Below are 21,201 nucleotides of genomic sequence, written 5' to 3' on the forward strand. Positions count from 1 at the left end.
ATTTAAGAAATTACTATGAGCAACTATATGCCAACAAATTTGACAATCTGGATGAAATGGACAATTTTCTAGAGGCGTACAACCTTCCAAGGCTAACTCAAGAAGAAACAGAAAACCTGAATAGACTGATTACCACCATTGAAATTGAATCAGTAATCAACAATCTCCCAACAAACAAAAGCCCTGGACCAGATGGCTTTACAGGTGAATTTTACAAAACGTTCAAAAAGGAATTATCACCAATTTTCCTCAAGCTCTTCCAAAAAAACAAAAGGAGGGAAGAGTCCCAAACACTTTTTACGAAGCTACTATCACCCTTATCCCAAAAACAGACAAAGACATCTCAAAAAAAGAAAACAAAAGGCCGATATCTCTAATGAACATAGATGCAAAAATCCTAAACAAAATATTAGCGAACAGAATTCAGCAATATACTAAAAAGATCATAAAACTGCCTGATCATGGCACTGTACACCAGAAGTTAAACAATAATGAATGCCAACTACAATTTTATATATATAATTTGATGGCTTGGTGCGAGATGGAGGGATAGTGAATGGGTGGGGGTCCACAGTGTAAGGGATAGAAATAATGAACGTCTAAGTATTACCTTGTCTTGTACACCTAAAAGTAATATATATATATATATATATATATATATATATATATACATATATATATATATATATATATTATAATAGTATATATATATATATACATTTACTAGTATATATTAGCATATATTAGTATATACTATAGTGTATATATATACTAGTATTTATATATATATATAGTAGTATGTATATACTACTATATATATACTATATATTAGTGTATATATATACACATATACTTTATATATATACATATACTATATATATATATATATATATATATATATATATATATATGGGGAAAAAAGATCATACACCATGATCAAGTGAGATTCATACCTGGTATGCAAGGGTGGTTCAACATCCACAAATCAATTAATGTGATACACCACATTAACAAAATGAAAAATAAAAATCACATGATCATATAAATAGATGCAGAAAAGGCATTTTATAAAATCCAGCAGCCATTTATGATAAAAACCCTGAAGAAAGTAGGAATAGAGGGATCATATCTCAACATAATATAGGCCATATATGACAAACCAACAGCTAATATCATACTTAATGGGGAAAAGCTAAAACCATTCCAATAAGATCAGGGACAAGGCAAGGTTGCCCACTATCTCCACTTGTATTCAACATAGTGCTGAAAGTTCCTGCCACAGCAATCAGACAAGAAAAAGAAATAAAAGGCATCCAAATTGGTAAGGGGAAGTAAAATTATTGTATGCCGATGATATTATGATACTATATATAGGGAACCCTAAAGACTCCACCAAGAAACTATTAGAGCTGATAGATGAATTTCGTAAAGTAGCAGGATACAAAATTAACATTCAGAAATCAGTTGCATTTGTATATACCAATAATAAAACATCAGAAGGTGAAATTAAAACAGCAATCCCATTTACAATTGCTCCAAAGACTATAAAATACCTGGGAATAAATTTAACCAAAGAAGTAAAAGATCTGTACTCAGAAAATTATAAGACACTGAAGAAATAAATGAAAGAAGATATAAATAGATGGAAACACATATCATGTTCATGGATAGGAAGAATTAATATAGTTAAAATGTCCATACTGCTTAAGGCAATATACATATTCAACGCAATTCCTATCAAACTACCTACGGCGTTTTTCACAGAAATAGAAGATATAATCCTAAAATTTATATGGGACCATAAAAGACCGGGATATCCTCAGCAATCTTGAGAAATAAGGACAAAGTGGGAGGTATAACAATACCTGACTTCAAATTATACTACAAGGCTACAGTAATCAAAACAGTGTGGTACTGGCATAAAAACAGACACATACATCAATGGAACAGAATAGAGAGTCCAGAAGTAAATCCATGCCTGTGTTGACATTTAATCTACGACCATGGAAGGAAGCATGCACAATGGGGTAAAGACTGTCTATTCAATAAATGGTGCTGGGAAACCTGGACAGACACATGCAAAAAAAAGAAGCTGGACAACCTCCTAACACCATATACAAAAATAAATTCAAAATGGCTTAAAGACTTAAATGTAAGATCTGAAACCATAAAATACCTAAAAGAAAATATAGGAACAAACTTCACAGACATTACCCAGAGTAAGATTTTTACTGATATATCCCCTCATGCGAGGGAGGTAAGAAAAAAAATAAACATGTGGGATTACATGAAACAAAAAGTTTTTTCACAGCAAAGAAAACCATCAATAAAACAAAAAGGGATCCTACTGAATGGGAAAAGATATTTGCCAATGATATATCTGATAAGGGGTTAATATCACAAATCTATAAAAACTCACTCAACTCAACTCCAAAAAAACAAACAACCCAATTAAAAAATGGGCAGAGGACTTAAAGAGACGTTTTTCTAAAAAGGACATACAGATGGCAAACAGACATATGAAGAAATGCTCAACCTCACTAATCATCAGAGAAATGCAAATAAAAACCACAATGAGATACCAACTCACCCCAGTCAAATGGCTATCATCAATAAATCAACAAACAACAAGTGCTGGCGCGGATGTGGAGAAAAGGGAACCCTTGTGCACTGTTGGTGCAATTGCAGATTGGTAAAGCCACTATGGAAAACAGTATGGAGGTATCTCAAAAATCTGAAAATGGAACTACCCTATGATCCAGTAATTCCAGTCCTAGGTATCTATCCGGAGAAACCCAAAACTCCAATTCAAAAATCTTTATGCACTCCTATGTTTATTGCAGCACTATACACAATCTCCAAGACATGGAAACAACTGAAATGCCCATCCGTAGATGACTGGATTAAGAAACCGTGGTACATCTATACAATGGAGTATTACACAGCCATAAAGAAGAAAGAAATCTTACCATTTGTAACAACATGGATGGACCTAGATAACATTATGTTAAGTGAAATAAGTCAGACAGAGAAAGACAAGTACCATATGATCTCACTTATTTGTGGAATCTAAAGAAGAGAATAAGTGAATGAACTAATCAGAAACAGTTTTGGAGACAGAGGAAAAACTGAGGGTTGTTAGATCAGCGGGGGGGTGGGGATAAGGGAGAAGTTGAGGGGATTAGAAAAGAGTCAGTAACCACAAGATGGCGATGGCGTTTTGAAAATTAATTTGGGGAACATAATTAATAATGTTGTAAAGATTTTGTAGGGTATTCAATGGACACGTCTCCCATTTGGGATACCACCTCAGGGAAGATGTAGATGCCTGATCACTGCAATGTACACCTGAAGCTGAACAATAATTAATACCAACTATAATTATATATATATATATATATATATGTATACATATGTATGTATATACTTACAAGAGGCAGAGTACAGCATTGGGAGTGGAGACAGTGGAAATGTGATGGCTTGGTGCGATGTCAGAGAGATAATGGATGGGGGGAGGGGGGCCACAGTGTGAGGGATATAAATGATAAACGTCTAAGTATTACTTTGTCTTGTGAACCTGAAACTAATAATCATATATATATATATATATATATATGTATATATATATATATATACATTTATATATATATATAAATGTATATAAATGGTTCGAGGACCTGAAGTGTCATTTCTCCAAAGAGGACATACAAATGGCAAATAGACATATGGAAAGATGCTCAGCATCACTAATCATCAGAGAAATGCATATAAAACCCACAATGAGATATCATCCCACACCAATTAGAATGGTTATCATTAACAACTAATAATAAGTGTTGGAGATGCTGTGGAGAAAAAGGAACCCTCGTACACTGTTGGTGGGAATGCAGACTGGTTCAGCCGCTATGGAAGGCAGTGTGGAAATTCTTCAAAAAATTAAGATTAGAATTACCATATGATCCACAAATTCCTCTGTTGGGTTTCCAACCCAAAAATCTGAAAATATTTATCCATAAAGATATATGTGATGTTCATTGCAGCTTTATTTATTGTGGCCAAGATATGGAAACAACCAAAGTGTCCTGTGATGGATGATTAGATAAAGAAGATATGGTATACGTACACAATGGAATTCTATTCTCCCATAAGAAAAGATGAAATAGTGCCGTTTGTAATAACATGGATGGATATTGAGATTATAATGCTAAGCAAAATAAGTCAGACAGAAAATGTCGAGAACCATATGATTTCACTGATATGCGGTATATAAAACTGAAAAAAAAAACACAAAAGAACAAGGAAAACAAATGAAGAAACAAAAACTCATAGATACAGACAATAGTCTAGTGGTTACCAGAGGGTAAGGGGGGAGAGGTGTGGTAGATGAGGGTAAAGGGGAACCAATATTTGGTGACGGAAAGAGAACTGACTCTGGGTAGTAAACACACAAGGTGATATATAGATGATGTATTACAAAATTGTAAAACTGCAATCTATATAACTTTGCTAACAATTGTCACCCCAATAAAGTGTAATAAAAAGAAAATGGTAGTTTCAGATTTTTTTTTAGCCTTTCAAGGGTAATTTTCGTTATTTGGACACAATTCTCATCAGCCAGAAATTATTATCTAACTTCTCCCAATATCGACATTTGTAATTATATATCTATTTGGTCACATTTAAATGTCTACTGTCTGTCTCTCCTAGACTGAAAGCTTCATGGAGGCAGAGAATATGTCTATTTTGTTGTAACAATATAATATCTAGTATGGTACATGGTAGGCAATTGATAAATAGTTCTCCATTAAATAAAGATAAGCAGATAATTTGTTGCCAAAATGTATTGTTTTCTTTAAATAGGGAAAGTAAGACAAAATTAGTCATCATAAAGTAAGGACCTGATTTTATCCATAGTTATAATCTTGAGTGCAACTGTAGAATGTATTTGAAAGAAATAGATACAATTTTAGATAGTATCAACACCTAATATTTCTTGATATCTTTTATTTACAATAGAAACATAATGCAAGGTTTTAAAAAATGCTTTCTCTTTAATTTACGGCTTATTGGTTAGAATAATTGTCTTTTCCTATACAGACTTAATTTTATATAATGTATAACAATTTTTTTTGAAAAGCACATATTTGATCCTATACATATTGTAGATCAAAGTAAAGGATCTGAAATTGGATCCATTGGTCTTCTTTACTTTTAAAATGAAGCCTGCCAAAAGATGATTATGATGCTGTATCGATAAGTATTATCGATTGCTGTGCACAGACTTATTTTCAAGGCCTGATACGCAAGACACACCACCACAAGCCGGGATGAAGGGGTAAAGAGTTTTATTACAAAGTGAAAGTAAGTAAGACAAGACAGAGATTAGAGAAATATATTATCATACCACTAACAAGCAAGGAGGCAATTCATCATACCACCAGGGCCCGGTCAATTAGAGTCGTAGAAACAGCAACAGCCTTTCATCAGCAGGGCAAAATCCAAATCGAACAAAGTTATCAGCACGGGCAAAACATCATGCGCAGAAACAGCACCGGTAAAAAATCAACACGGGCAAAACATCATGCGCAGAAACAGCACCGGTAAAAAATCAACACGGGCGAAACATCATGCGCAGAAACAGCACCGGTAAAAAATCAACACGGGCAAAACATCATGCGCAGAAACAGCACCGGCCCTTCATCAGCACGAACAAAACACCTTACAGCAGCCCAGGCAGCCGGGGAACAACTGTTGCTGTTGCTCCTCCGCCTTCTGGGGTTTTGAGGACTTCACTAACAACAGCAGCAAGGAGCAATAAGCATACGTGTTAACAACACAAGGAACTGGTCCCGGATCTGGCTAGGAGCCGGGGCCAGTCCTTGGTGCGAGATTAGATGTATCACAGCTCAGCCCACCTGTGGCAAGGCGAAGGCCAGGCCCCACATCCTGTAAATATTTTCTTGGTCCTTGGGAGGGTAGCCAATCCTTCCAAGGCCAAGCACGTATCCCAGCCACTGTGAGAGTTTACATCCCCAAATGTTCCCAGGCAGACCTTCATATATTCTATTCCTTACAATCGGCCCTAGGGCTGCGTGGGGACATAAGCATAGTTTACATAGCGGTTTTGAAACATGAATGCTGTGTGTACCTTTTGTATGCGATAGTACATCCAACAGTTACATATACATAATAACAGTAAAATGCTCACAATGACTAAAAGGGGAGTAAATATTGCATTAAAATACTTATGCGCGGTTGTGCTGGTGAATAGAAAATCATACCAATGATGATTGGAGTCTTGGGTTATAATATGTGAGAGGCCCTTTAATTTATTACTGACAATGGTAGTCATAATCCGATGTTCAGCAAGGGACTGGGCATTATGATCTAGGTGGGTTTGTAAGAGTTGAGAGTTCTGTAATATTTGAGCCAAGGACAAGTGTATATAGGTAGCAGGAGGCTGTAGCCGCCGAGGGATCCAAGTAAGGGATACATCAGCCTCTAAATCGGGGGTTAAGTAGAATACATCACCGTTCCAGTGGAGCAACTCGAGATGCTGCAGACATCCCGAGAAAGGGGAGGGTAATCCCATGGCGGCTAGTTCGGCAGCATTAGAGCTAGCAAGGCATATATGCTGTGGTTCTATTTCATATAAGACAGAGACATTGGCTATGGGAAAAATCGTTAGAGTACATAGATTAACAGAGTGAGAAAGTAAACAGGGTTCCATCATTCGAAATAAACCATTACATGCAAAGCCTTTATCTGTAGATATACAATCTGTAAGCTTATAAGTACTATTATTATTATTATCTATATGGGTGCCTTCAATGCGTGGCTGTAAAAAATAATTCCCCTTGATAATGGGTAGAACATGGAAAGAGCATAGCAGGTTAGTTATTATGGGTATATAACAAGTTACAGTGCCAACACACCATCTAGGGGTGCACGTAACATTGGGCTTGATATTTGTTACCCAAGCATAGTTTGGGATGGGGAACATAGATCTCCACGTGGAGGAGTCTCCTATCCATTCGGTGAGATTTGTGGCTCTTACAGTTCCATTAGCTATAATACATTGTTGGTTTTCTTTGCAGGTGTAGTTATCTTGTGTGCGCGGGATAGTTTTATTCCGCCATCTCCAATAGAATGTAATTGGGCTTGTATGACTGAGGAGCTGCACAGGTATGCCAGGGGTCCAAGCTTCAACCAGGAGACAGGTCCAGACTAGGCTGCCATAAATCAGGAGCTAATTTCGTAAAAACAATTGGTTAGTTGGATACATTTCAGGTTGATCTTGCCCAGGGAACATGACAACTACTACATTGTTGTCTCCCTGGGCTATGACCTCTCCGGCCCTCGGAGGGTCAGTAATGTGTTTTCTGGCCCAAACTTTGGTACCAGCCACATAATCTGCTGAACCAAAGCTTCCATATCGTGTGGTGGTATTAGGAGGAGTATCTAACTTCTCCCAAAAATTAGTGGAGGCACATGGAATGATCAATATTTGAGCAATCCTGGTGCCTGGGAGAAAGTGTAAGGTTTCTTTTGAGACATTATGCAGTAAAATCTTTATTTCTCCCACATAGCCTGCATCAATGACTCCAGCCATGATTTGGACTCCCTTCTGTGCCAGGCTGGATCTGGCAGCTATCTGACCATAGTAACCCTTAGGAATTTGAATTCCAATTCCGGTGGGGACTGTTTGGCTAGTATTAGGATCTAGCCAGATTTCTTCAACATTATGTAAATCATGCCCTGCAGATGCAGTAGTGTCCGTATATGGGGCTTGGGCATTGGGGTGGACTGCCCACCAGTACAGTGTGGGGAAAGTATGGATCTTTCGTATTTGTAAATTGGGAGTCATCATTCTATATAAGGGAGTACCTCCTGTACTGAGAGCGCGATTATTGAGTTGTTGCAGGGCTGTAAAAAGATGATCTTTCCACTTGTAATACGAATGGAGCCCAGCAATGGAGCCCATTTTGCGTAATTTTTCTTTTAACAACCCATTCATGCGCTCTATTAAACCAGCTGCTTGTGGATAATAGGGAATATGATAGATCCACTCAATATTGTTTTTCTCACAATAGTTAGTAATTTCTTTACCTTTAAAGTGGGACCCATTATCACTTTGAATTTGTAAAGGTGTTCCATAATATAGGGTAAGAATATCAAGAGTCTTAATTGTATTAAGCTGCGTGGCACGCTTGTATGCACAGGCGATCAGAACTCCCGAATAAGTGTCTACACAGGTACAAATATAACGACACCCTTTAGAGGGGGGTAAAGGCCCAATATAATCAATTTGCCAGATTTGAGCCGGAGCCTGCCCCCGCAATAATTCTCCAGTGACTATTTTTGGTAAGGGGCGTTTTTCATCCAATTGGCAAGTGGTGCATTGTTCCTTAGTGCTCTTTAAGTCAGACATAGGAACACTTATCCCTTTGTCCTGTGCCCACCTGTGCATAGCAGCAGAACCAGCGTGTCCTGTCTTTTGGTGGATCCATCGTGCAAGTGCCAGAGTTTCTTCACTTATAGGGGTGGAACACTCTACTTCAGCAATTGCTGTGAGGCGATCTACATCCGCGTTATACTCACGTTCCACCGAGGTTTTCTTAGCATGTGCATCTACATGAAACACAGAGAGGTTAGTGGTTTTTGCAATCTCCCAAATTTCTTTCCATATATCAGCACCCCATAAATCCTTGTCATAGATTTTCCAACAGTCCTTTTCCCATCTAGGCATCCAGGTGCCCAGGCCTTTGGCCACAGCCCAAGAGTCAGTGAAAATGTGGCACTGCCCATCCTTTTCAAAGTTCATAGCTTGATAAGCAGCTTGCAGCTCAGCAAATTGACTACTTTTCCCCTCTCCACTAGTCTCTAACACCATTTTGGTGACAGGGTTATAGGCTACAGCTTTCCAGTACCGAGTATTGCCGATATATTTGGCAGAGCCATCAGTAAACCAAGCATGTCTCTTTTGTTCAGCAGAAAGGGAATTATACCCATGGTTGTATACTACAGGAGATTCAGTTCTTTCAATGGCTATTGGTTGGAAATCATCACTGGTAATCGGGGCTTCAATAACTAACTCATGTAGGGATAATATTCCAGCTGGGCCTGTTTTGGCTCTATTTTGTATATACCATTTCCATTTAATAATACTGGCCTCTTGGGCATGTCCAATCTTATGGGACACTGGGTCACTCATAATCCACTGCATAATAGGAATTCGGGGCCGTAAGGCCACCTCATGTCCCACTGTTAACTGTTCAGTTTCAGTTAGTGCCCAGTAAGCTGCGAGTAACTGTTGTTCAAAGGGAGTATAACTCTGTCCAGCCTCTGGTAATTTTCGTGCCCAAAACCAGAGAGGGACTCGTTTGGCATCCTGCTTTTGCCATAAGCTCCAGTTAGCATACCCAGCATCTACAGTAACCATTAATTCCAAGGGTCCCTCTCTTATTGGCCAGAGATCTAAGGCTGCTTGGATCGCAGCTTTTGCTGCTTCAAATGCTCTATCCTGCTCAGCTCCCCAGTCAAATTCATATTTTTTCCTAGTAACTCTATACAGAGGTTGTAAAATCTGACCTAAATGAGGAATATGATTTCTCCAATAGCCAAAGAGGCCTATAAATTTCTGAGCCTCCTTCTTGTTCTGGGGTGTTGCAAAGTCCAGAATTTTCTGCCGGGCTTTTGGAAGGACGGCCCTGTGCCCAAAATTCCAATGTATTCCTAAGAACTTGACTTCCTGGGCTGGCCCCTGGATTTTGTCGGGGTTAATTTCCCAACCTTTCTTTTTCAAATGTTCTACAATTTGTTCTAAACAATATCTTACAGAATCTTCCGTGGAAGCTTGGATTAGGATATCATCTATATAATGAGTAATTAAAACTGAGGGGTGGAGAATGTCACATTCATCCAAATGTTCAGCAACTAGTCGATGGCAAATGGTAGGGCTATGTTTGTAGCCTTGGGGCAACCTGGTAAAGGTAAATTGACGCCCTTGCCAGCTAAAGGCAAATTGTTCCCATTGGGATGGATCAATGGGAATTGTAAAGAAAGCATTAGCCAGATCAATAACAGCATACCAAGTACCAGGATGAGACTGAATATGCTCAATTAAAGTGATAGTATCCTGTACGGCAGCAGTCAGTGGGGGAGTGACTTTGTTCAGCTCCCTATAATCTACTGTCATTCTCCAAGACCCATCTGACTTCCTTACTGGCCAGATTGGATTGTTCCAAGCTGAAGTAGTTGGGATTATTACACCAGCATTAACATAGTCTTTAATGGTTTGGGTTATTTCATTATGTCCACCCGGGATACGATACTGTTTGCTTGTGATAATCTTTGTAGGCTCAGGGAGATGAATGGGGTCAATGAGTAATTTGCCTACTATAACAGAATGCATTTGCAAAGCTCTGATTGCAAAATGATAAGTCCCATCTTGTAATTTAAGGGACATTCCCCTTAAAATATCAATGCCAATTATATACTCAGGAATGGGGACCACTACCACTGAATATTCTCGGCGGGGTAAATCACCAATGCTCATTATCACCTTAATTTGTTTAGCTGGAATTTCCTGGCCACCAAGACCTGAAATAGTAATTGGGGTTCCTTTAAATTTGGCTGGGTTCCCATAAATTAAAGAGGCCTCCGTTCCAGTATCCACAAGTGCATTAGCCACTGTAGTGGACCCATTTTTCCAATGTAGTGTTATTTGTACATGTGGGCGGTAATCCCATCGGCGTATTTCCTTAATCTGTGGGATACCAGAAGCTTGGCCTCCATCCTATTTAAATCGACACAAATCCTCAAAGGGATAAATTCCAGCAGGTGGGGCAGAGGGGGATGGAACCATATGAGGAATGGATTCAGCCTCAGCCTTTTGGACTTCTACCCGGTTGGCTCGCTTTACTTTGTCTTTATACAACTGCCACATATTTTTAGTGGAAATGCCATCCAATTTGTCCAGGCTCATCCCGGCCTTTAATAAGGCTTGAAACATTTCTTTTCGGGGGACCCGATTGCTGTTACTGGGTCCACCAAAATCATTGGACTTTCCTCGTTTGTCAGTGGCATTCTGCTTTTCATCATTCCATTCTCCCATATCTCCTACTTCTGACATCTTTTCTAAGATTTGCTCGACTGGTTGCCCAGTTTCTGCTAACAGCAGAGTCATCATTATGTGCTTATAAGCAGGAGGGGCAGTCCGTACAATTAGATTGCGATGGTAGGCAGTCATGGGGCCTGTCAGATAGTGATCAGCCTGTCCTAGCATGATTGCGGTTTTCATTGCCTCCCCCTTCAGACGGTGCATGCCATCCCTTATGGTGTACCAGGGCCGTGTTTCAACTGGCCAGGAAGTATCAGTAGCATATTGGGCTGTACATCCGCGGGCCGCTAGCGCAAATAAAGTAGTCATCGCACCTCCCGCGTGTTGATGATCACGGATGGCAGTCTGAACAAAGGGGTTGGTAGAGATAGTAATAAAGCGGGGGGCATCCACACTATCTATACTAATACCGCCTGCCCCAGTATCAGCAATTCTAATCATCCAGTCAAGCAATTTCTCTCCCGATTTTTGGGAAAATTTGGATAAGATATCATTAATTTCTTGTTGGGAGAAGTCTTCATTAATTACTAAAAAGTACCTTTGTCCATTGGAAATCCGCTCCTGCCTCCGCTGCAGAGGCTTAGCCTGCAAAGCCGGGGAATGTTTTTTCTCATCGTAGTTCCTGGCTTCCTCTTCCAAGTCTCCCCAATCTACATCATCATCAGTATCATCCCAAATATCTCCGTCCCATTTGTCAGGGTCCCAATCAGCCTTGGCTGAGGCGATCACTGCATGCACTTTACGGGGATTCACTCTACCTCTCCTTTTTTTATATTTGTATTGAGCACACCACACAGCAGCTTTCTCAGCTACCATTTGATAGCCACGGGCCTGATCACCTAAAATATAGTTTTGACATTGTAGCATGGCCATCCTGCCTTGTAAATCAGTAGTCTCTTTTTCCAAATTACATTTTTCTTCAACTAAGGTATTAACACGTTGACACATGCGGCGATAAGCAGTAAGCAGAATCCACCCTCGCCTTGCCACAGAAACTGATTCCCCCCCATTTTCTACAGGGACAGTTCTCAACACTTCAAGCAACCGAGGGGGGTCAGCAGTCTGTAATTTGCCATCCCAGTTTTCACTTAAACCAGACCCTATTGCCCATTCCCTAGCCAGCGAAGCAAACTGAGGATCTTCCCATCCGGGAACATCACAAGGTACACAAGAAACCTCACGTTTCTTTTTAAACAGAGGCATTGTTTCGGTGGTCGTGCGTATCCTGCCGACTACGCCAATTTGTATCGATAAGTATTATCGATTGCTGTGCACAGACTTATTTTCAAGGCCTGATACGCAAGACACACCACCACAAGCCGGGATGAAGGGGTTAAAGAGTTTTATTACAAAGTGAAAGTAAGTAAGACAAGACAGAGATTAGAGAAATATATTATCATACCACTAACAAGCAAGGAGGCAATTCATCATACCACCAGGGCCCGGTCAATTAGAGTCGTAGAAACAGCAACAGCCTTTCATCAGCAGGGCAAAATCCAAATCGAGTAAAGTTATCAGCACGGGCAAAACATCATGCGCAGAAACAGCACCGGTAAAAAATCAACACGGGCAAAACATCATGCGCAGAAACAGCACCGGTAAAAAATCAACACGGGCAAAACATCATGCGCAGAAACAGCACCGGCCCTTCATCAGCACGAGCGAAACACCTTACAGCAGCCCAGGCAGCCGGGGAACAACTGTTGCTGTTGCTCCTCCGCCTTCTGGGGTTTTGAGGACTTCACTAACAACAGCAGCAAGGAGCAATAAGCATACGTGTTAACAACACAAGGAACTGGTCCCGGATCTGGCTAGGAGCCGGGGCCAGTCCTTGGTGCGAGATTAGATGTATCACAGCTCAGCCCACCTGTGGCAAGGCGAAGGCCAGGCCCCACATCCTGTAAATATTTTCTTGGTCCTTGGGAAGGTAGCCAATCCTTCCAAGGCCAAGCACGTATCCCAGCCACTGTGAGAGTTTACATCCCCAAATGTTCCCAGGCAGACCTTCATATATTCTATTCCTTACAGATGCTACATTAATAGATGTGCCAATCGGGTTAACTACCTCAAAGCAACAGAATCTTGAAATCACATTTTAAAAATTCTTTGTATAAGAGGGTAGAAATGATAAAATAATGAAATACCTTCATTATAATCTGAAACCTACAGAAAGAAAACCCAGTGGTAGTGGTAACCTTCTAAATATTTAAGACTATCTACCAAAATAAGCAATTCAACCCTTGTTGCATGTACATTCACTAAAGAAGGAGAAGGAAACATTAGAAGAAATCCTTCTCCATGAAAACTAAGCCTACTACTGACTTTCCCTGAGGGCTTACAGACTGTCAAGGACTCTGACTTTCTGGCAGTGTTCACTTCAAAATAATACAGGAGCCCAGCAGGAAAGCAACAGCTGCCACAACACAAATCCTTTTATCACTGTGCTAACACAGGTCCAAAATGGCACATACCTGAAATTGTGGTGAAACATACTAAGCTCTATTTTACAATTTTGGGACTCCATAGTCTGTTACATTTATTTGTTGTTGTTTTTTAATTTGTGTACCAGTAACATACTGTTTTAGCTACTGTAGTTTTTGACTCAGTTTCTATTATGTGTTAAAGCACGTCCTCCTCATTAGTCTTCTTTTTCAGAACATACTTCTTATTCTTGGCTATATGTTCTTCAGGATGGAATTTAGAATCACTTCATCATAGTATGAAAATAATCTCTGGAATTTTTATGATAAATTTTATTAAAACCATGTATTAATTTCAGAGTGTTGGGGCCAGCGCAACATGGGTAGTGAGGGAATGAGAAGGGGCAGCAAATTGTTAAGAAAGAAACAGATATCAAGAAAATTATGTACTAGGGGACAAGGGTCTCACAGCCTCAAAGGACTGAGAGCCTCGAATCAGGCCACCGTGTAGCTTTTATGGATGTACGCACAAGGAAGTAGCATTGCTTTTTCTATGGTCTGTGAGACTCATACGTTGCACCAGAAAACTGATTCAAACCAATCACACTTGTCTACAAGCAGCTGGAATGGAAAGTCCCAGGATGTCTTAATAATTGTGGTATGTGCCTCCCCAGGGACAAAACTTTTATGCTGAAACTTATTGATAAGAATAGAAGGAGAACTGATGTTATCACATTATTTAATCACTTCCCAAGCAGGTTGTGGGAAGGAATATAGCCACAAAGGCAGAAGCTCTCCTTAGATGGGAGAAGGTGGGGGGGTTGTTCCCACCTCTGTCGACCCCGTGAGTTCTGCAGATGGTCCCCATGCAACTGTGCCTGGCTTAGGTCATTCCCCCTCAGGGAATCTTACCCATCATTGACTATCCAGCCATCTTTAAGGGTCAAACGGGAGACATAAGATATAAGCACAAAGGTGAAGCAAAGTCCCTGAAAGGATCAGTCTCACAGACTCTACTTTCCTTAGGGATAGGCATGAGGGGACAGACGGGTAGGCTGCTATGTGACAACATCAGCAGACTTAACAACTTGGACATTTTTGTATTCTCATCCATTTTCAAGTGTTTTTTGTAAAATTTTGTAGTTTTCTCCATATTTATTGTTCAGATTTTATTGTGCACATTTATTATTCAGATTATTCCAGGAGATTTTCTGTTTTGGTGTTACAGCAAATGGAGTTTACACTGTGTGTTAATAACTGGTTACTGAAATGTTTAGAAAAACTAATGTTTAGAAAAACTGAAACTAATAAATTTTTTAAAAAGTAATACCTATGTGATAATTCAAATAGTAAAAAAGAGTAGGTAATGTGTGGAGACAGAGACAGGAGTGCAGTGTCCAGGTTCTGACCCTCATATGGTAATGTGCTCACTTGGGTAGTAAATGGCCATCAAGTGTGATTGCTGTTCAACAACTGTGATCAGCTGTGGCTAGTTGGCCTTCAGCTGTAACCAGTGAGCCATTGGCCACTAATATAATTGTTGTGGCTATGCTAGCAGAAAATGGGGGCTAGCAAGAAGATGGTGGCTGAGCTGACAAGCGCGGATTGCAGTTAGGATGGTGGGTTGCGGACAGTGTGGATCCAGCCTCCAGTGAGACGATAGTGCCACCAGCAAGAATACAGTGGTATGACCCCTATGACTCCGTGGGTGTTCCTTTTTGGCCTCATCATATCCTGTGTTCTTACGTGGGGAGTGGGACCAGAGAACCCACAGGCCGCCCCGCATGCTGCCTCGCATGACACAATGTTAATAAATGTTCTTAAACTTTTTAAAGTTAAATATATAAAAATGCTGTTTCTCATACAAATAGTGATAGTTCATATATAGAGTGAAAGAATGATTCTAAATACCAAAATGTATTATGGAAATATGACATGTTAAGTTAGAATGAATAAAGAACTTGCACATAAGACGAAAAAAGGCAGGATAGATATTTAACACTCATTTTTATCAAGTAGTCATAAACCTAGATGTATAATATGTATGAAATAAAAAAAAAATGCTACCACTACTTAGGCTGGCCTCATTTTCACTAACCTTATTATTCACCTTAAATAAAACTTGGTGTTACTTTCCATGTTCAAGAAAACTTTACCATTCTCTGCCACAATGCTTCCAGGCTTTGGAAAGTTCTAGCATTCTATTTTCACAGCATCTTGACAAGGGCTGGCAGTTTTCTTAAACTACTGTTTTAACTAACAACCCTCAATCTAACAATGGCCAAATCTCAAAGCTCTGCTGCCCTCTCTCCTACAGGTGTAAAAAGCTGTTACCTATCTTTTCTACCTGTCCTGGAAACAACTCACTTTCTTAGTGCTGCTAATTAGATTTAGAGGGGATTGGCAGTCCTTTGCCTTCTTTTCTTTAATAGTCACAGCAAAAAAAAAAAAAAAAAAAAAAGAAAGTTTTCTTGTACTCTTACCTTTGTGTTTATTTTCCTCCTAAATGCCTTGCTTCTAATCAAAGAAAAATCTCCTTGTGGAGACGAAGTTACCAACTCATTCAATTGACTTCCCCTCTTCTATATGAATGGCTCAGATCCAAAGAAAGAGGGTTTATTATCATAATGTTTCAGGTTTAATATTTTCCAGTCTGCAACAGACCTTCACTAGCCCTACTTTTGATGCAGACTGCTTTTGACCTTTCCTCTCAAAATGTTTTAAAAGACATTTAAACGTGACAGGCCAGTTTTATTTAAAGAGTAATGCAGTCCTCTCTTCTGCAGTACAGGAGCTAAATTTGGAACAATATGGAGATTAGAAGAGGAAAGATGACATGTCAATTCACACACACACACACACACACACTCATATATTTTCCATACTGGGATAGTAAATATCTATCCTAAATCAACAGCTAACATGTTATGCAATACTAAAACACCATAAATGTAGTTCTATTTAAATCAGAAGCAAGGTAAGTACTGCTATCATTGTTATGATTTTTAAAAAAATTTTATAGCCAGTGCAATAAAGCAGGTAACAGAAATAAGACATGTCACTACTGGAAATCAGGAGGCACAATATATGCAAATTTGATGATTCCCTAACCCAAGAGAATCTAAATTAATACATTTACAATGAGAGTTTAAGAGTTTACTAGTTTTTCTAAACATTTCGGTAACCAGTTATTAACACACAGTGTAAACTCCATTTGCTGTAACACCAAAACAGAAAATCTCCTGGAATAATCTGAATAATAAATGTGCACAATAAAATCTGAACAATAAATATGGAGAAAACTACAAAATTTTACAAAAAACACTTGAAAATGGATGAGAATACAAAAATGTCCAAGTTGTTAAGTCTGCTGATGTTGTCACATAGCAGCCTACCCGTCTGTCCCCTCATGCCTATCCCTAAGGAAAGTAGAGTCTGTGAGACTGATCCTTTCAGGGACTTTGCTTCACCTTTGTGCTTATATCTTATGTCTCCCGTTTGACCCTTAAAGATGGCTGGATAGTCAATGATGGGTAAGATTCCCTGAGGGGGAATGACCTAAGCCAGGCACAGTTGCATGGGGACCATCTGGAGAACTCACGGGGTCGACAGAGGTGGGAACAGCCCCCCACCTTCTCCCGTCTAAGGAGAGCTTCTGCCTTTGTGGCTATATTCCTTCCCACAACCTGCTTGGGAAGTGATTAAATAATGTGATAACATCAGTTCTCCTTCTATTCTTATCAATAAGTTTCAGCATAAAAGTTTTGTCCCTGGGGAGGCACATACCACAATTATTAAGACATCCTGGGACTTTCCATTCCAGCTGCTTGTAGACAAGTGTGATTGGTTTGAATCAGTTTTCTGGTGCAACGTATGAGTCTCACAGACCATAGAAAAAGCAATGCTACTTCCTTGTGCGTACATCCATAAAAGCTACACGGTGGCCTGATTCGAGGCTCTCAGTCCTTTGAGGCTGTGAGACCCTTGTCCCCTAGTACATAATTTTCTTGATATCTGTTTCTTTCTTAACAATTTGCTGCCCCTTCTCATTCCCTCACTACCCATGTTGCGCTGGCCCCAACACTCTGAAATTAATACATGGTTTTAATAAAATTTATCATAAAAATTCCAGAGATTATTTTCATACTATGATGAAGTGATTCTAAATTCCATCCTGAAGAACATATAGCCAAGAATAAGAAGTATGTTCTGAAAAAGAAGACTAATGAGGAGGACGTGCTTTAACACATAATAGAAACTGAGTCAAAAACTACAGTAGCTAAAACAGTATGTTACTGGTACACAAATTAAAAAACAACAACAAATAAATGTAACAGACTATGGAGTTCCAAAATTGTAAAATAGAGCTTAGTATGTTTCACCACAATTTCAGGTATGTGCCATTTTGGACCTGTGTTAGCACAGTGATAAAAGGATTTGTGTTGTGGCAGCTGTTGCTTTCCTGCTGGGCTCCTGTATTATTTTGAAGTGAACACTGCCAGAAAGTCAGAGTCCTTGACAGTCTGTAAGCCCTCAGGGAAAGTCAGTAGTAGGCTTAGTTTTCATGGAGAAGGATTTCTTCTAATGTTTCCTTCTCCTTCTTTAGTGAATGTACATGCAACAAGGGTTGAATTGCTTATTTTGGTAGATAGTCTTAAATATTTAGAAGGTTACCACTACCACTGGGTTTTCTTTCTGTAGGTTTCAGATTATAATGAAGGTATTTCATTATTTTATCATTTCTACCCTCTTATACAAAGAATTTTTAAAATGTGATTTCAAGATTCTGTTGCTTTGAGGTAGTTAACCCGATTGGCACATCTATTAATGTAGCATCATAATCATCTTTTGGCAGGCTTCATTTTAAAAGTAAAGAAGACCAATGGATCCAATTTCAGATCCTTTACTTTGATCTACAATATGTATAGGATCAAATATGTGCTTTTCAAAAAAAAATTGTTATACATTATATAAAATTAAGTCTGTATAGGAAAAGACAATTATTCTAACCAATAAGTCGTAAATTAAAGAGAAAGCATTTTTTAAAACCTTGCATTATGTTTCTATTGTAAATAAAAGATATCAAGAAATATTAGGTGTTGATACTATCTAAAATTATATCTATTTCTTTCAAATACATTCTACAGTTGCACTCAAGATTATAACTATGGATAAAATCAGGTCCTTACTTTATGATGACTAATTTTGTCTTACTTTCCCTATTTAAAGAAAACAATACATTTTGGCAACAAATTATCTGCTTATCTTTATTTAATGGAGAACTATTTATCAATTGCCTACCATGTACCATACTAGATATTATATTGTTACAACAAAATAGACATATTCTCTGCCTCCATGAAGCTTTCAGTCTAGGAGAGACAGACAGTAGACATTTAAATGTGACCAAATAGATATATAATTACAAATGTCGATATTGGGAGAAGTTAGATAATAATTTCTGGCTGATGAGAATTGTGTCCAAATAACGAAAATTACCCTTGAAAGGCTAAAAAAAAATCTGAAACTACCATTTTCTTTTTATTACACTTTATTGGGGTGACAATTGTTAGCAAAGTTATATAGATTGCAGTTTTACAATTTTGTAATACATCATCTATATATCACCTTGTGTGTTTACTACCCAGAGTCAGTTCTCTTTCCGTCACCAAATATTGGTTCCCCTTTACCCTCATCTACCACACCTCTCCCCCCTTACCCTCTGGTAACCACTAGACTATTGTCTGTATCTATGAGTTTTTGTTTCTTCATTTGTTTTCCTTGTTCTTTTGTGTTTTTTTTTTTCAGTTTTATATACCGCATATCAGTGAAATCATATGGTTCTCGACATTTTCTGTCTGACTTATTTTGCTTAGCATTATAATCTCAATATCCATCCATGTTATTACAAACGGCACTATTTCATCTTTTCTTATGGGAGAATAGAATTCCATTGTGTACGTATACCATATCTTCTTTATCTAATCATCCATCACAGGACACTTTGGTTGTTTCCATATCTTGGCCACAATAAATAAAGCTGCAATGAACATCACATATATCTTTATGGATAAATATTTTCAGATTTTTGGGTTGGAAACCCAACAGAGGAATTTGTGGATCATATGGTAATTCTAATCTTAATTTTTTGAAGAATTTCCACACTGCCTTCCATAGCGGCTGAACCAGTCTGCATTCCCACCAACAGTGTACGAGGGTTCCTTTTTCTCCACAGCATCTCCAACACTTATTATTAGTTGTTAATGATAACCGTTCTAATTGGTGTGGGATGATATCTCATTGTGGGTTTTATATGCATTTCTCTGATGATTAGTGATGCTGAGCATCTTTCCATATGTCTATTTGCCATTTGTATGTCCTCTTTGGAGAAATGACACTTCAGGTCCTCGAACCATTTATATACATTTATATATATATATAAATGTATATATATATATATATATATATATATATATATATACACATATATATATATATATATATGATTATTAGTTTCAGGTTCACAAGACAAAGTAATACTTAGACGTTTATCATTTATATCCCTCACACTGTGGCCCCCCTCCCCCCATCCATTATCTCTCTGACATCGCACCAAGCCATCACATTTCCACTGTCTCCACTCCCAATGCTGTACTCTGCCTCTTGTAAGTATATACATACATATGTATACATATATATATATATATATAAAATTATAGTTGGTATTAATTATTGTTCAGCTTCAGGTGTACATTGCAGTGATCAGGCATCTACATCTTCCCTGAGGTGGTATCCCAAATGGGAGACGTGTCCATTGAATACCCTACAAAATCTTTACAACATTATTAATTATGTTCCCCAAATTAATTTTCAAAACGCCATCGCCATCTTGTGGTTACTGACTCTTTTCTAATCCCCTCAACTTCTCCCTTATCCCCACCCCCCCGCTGATCTAACAACCCTCAGTTTTTCCTCTGTCTCCAAAACTGTTTCTGATTAGTTCATTCACTTATTCTCTTCTTTAGATTCCACAAATAAGTGAGATCATATGGTACTTGTCTTTCTCTGTCTGACTTATTTCACTTAACATAATGTTATCTAGGTCCATCCATGTTGTTACAAATGGTAAGATTTCTTTCTTCTTTATGGCTGTGTAATACTCCATTGTATAGATGTACCACGGTTTCTTAATCCAGTCATCTACGGATGGGCATTTCAGTTGTTTCCATGTCTTGGAGATTGTGTATAGTGCTGCAATAAACATAGGAGTGCATAAAGATTTTTGAATTGGAGTTTTGGGTTTCTCCGGATAGATACCTAAGACTGGAATTACTGGATCATAGGGTAGTTCCATTTTCAGATTTTTGAGATACCTCCATACTGTTTTCCATAGTGGCTTTACCAATCTGCAATTGCACCAACAGTGCACAAGGGTTCCCTTTTCTCCACATCCGCGCCAGCACTTGTTGTTTGTTGATTTATTGATGATAGCCATTTGACTGGGGTGAGTTGGTATCTCATTGTGGTTTTTATTTGCATTTCTCTGATGATTAGTGAGGTTGAGCATTTCTTCATATGTCTGTTTGCCATCTGTATGTCCTTTTTAGAAAAACGTCTCTTTAAGTCCTCTGCCCATTTTTTAATTGGGTTGTTTGTTTT

This window comes from Rhinolophus hipposideros (assembly GCF_964194185.1).
Source record: "Rhinolophus hipposideros genome assembly, chromosome: X".
Classification (NCBI taxonomy): Eukaryota; Metazoa; Chordata; class Mammalia; order Chiroptera; family Rhinolophidae; genus Rhinolophus; species Rhinolophus hipposideros.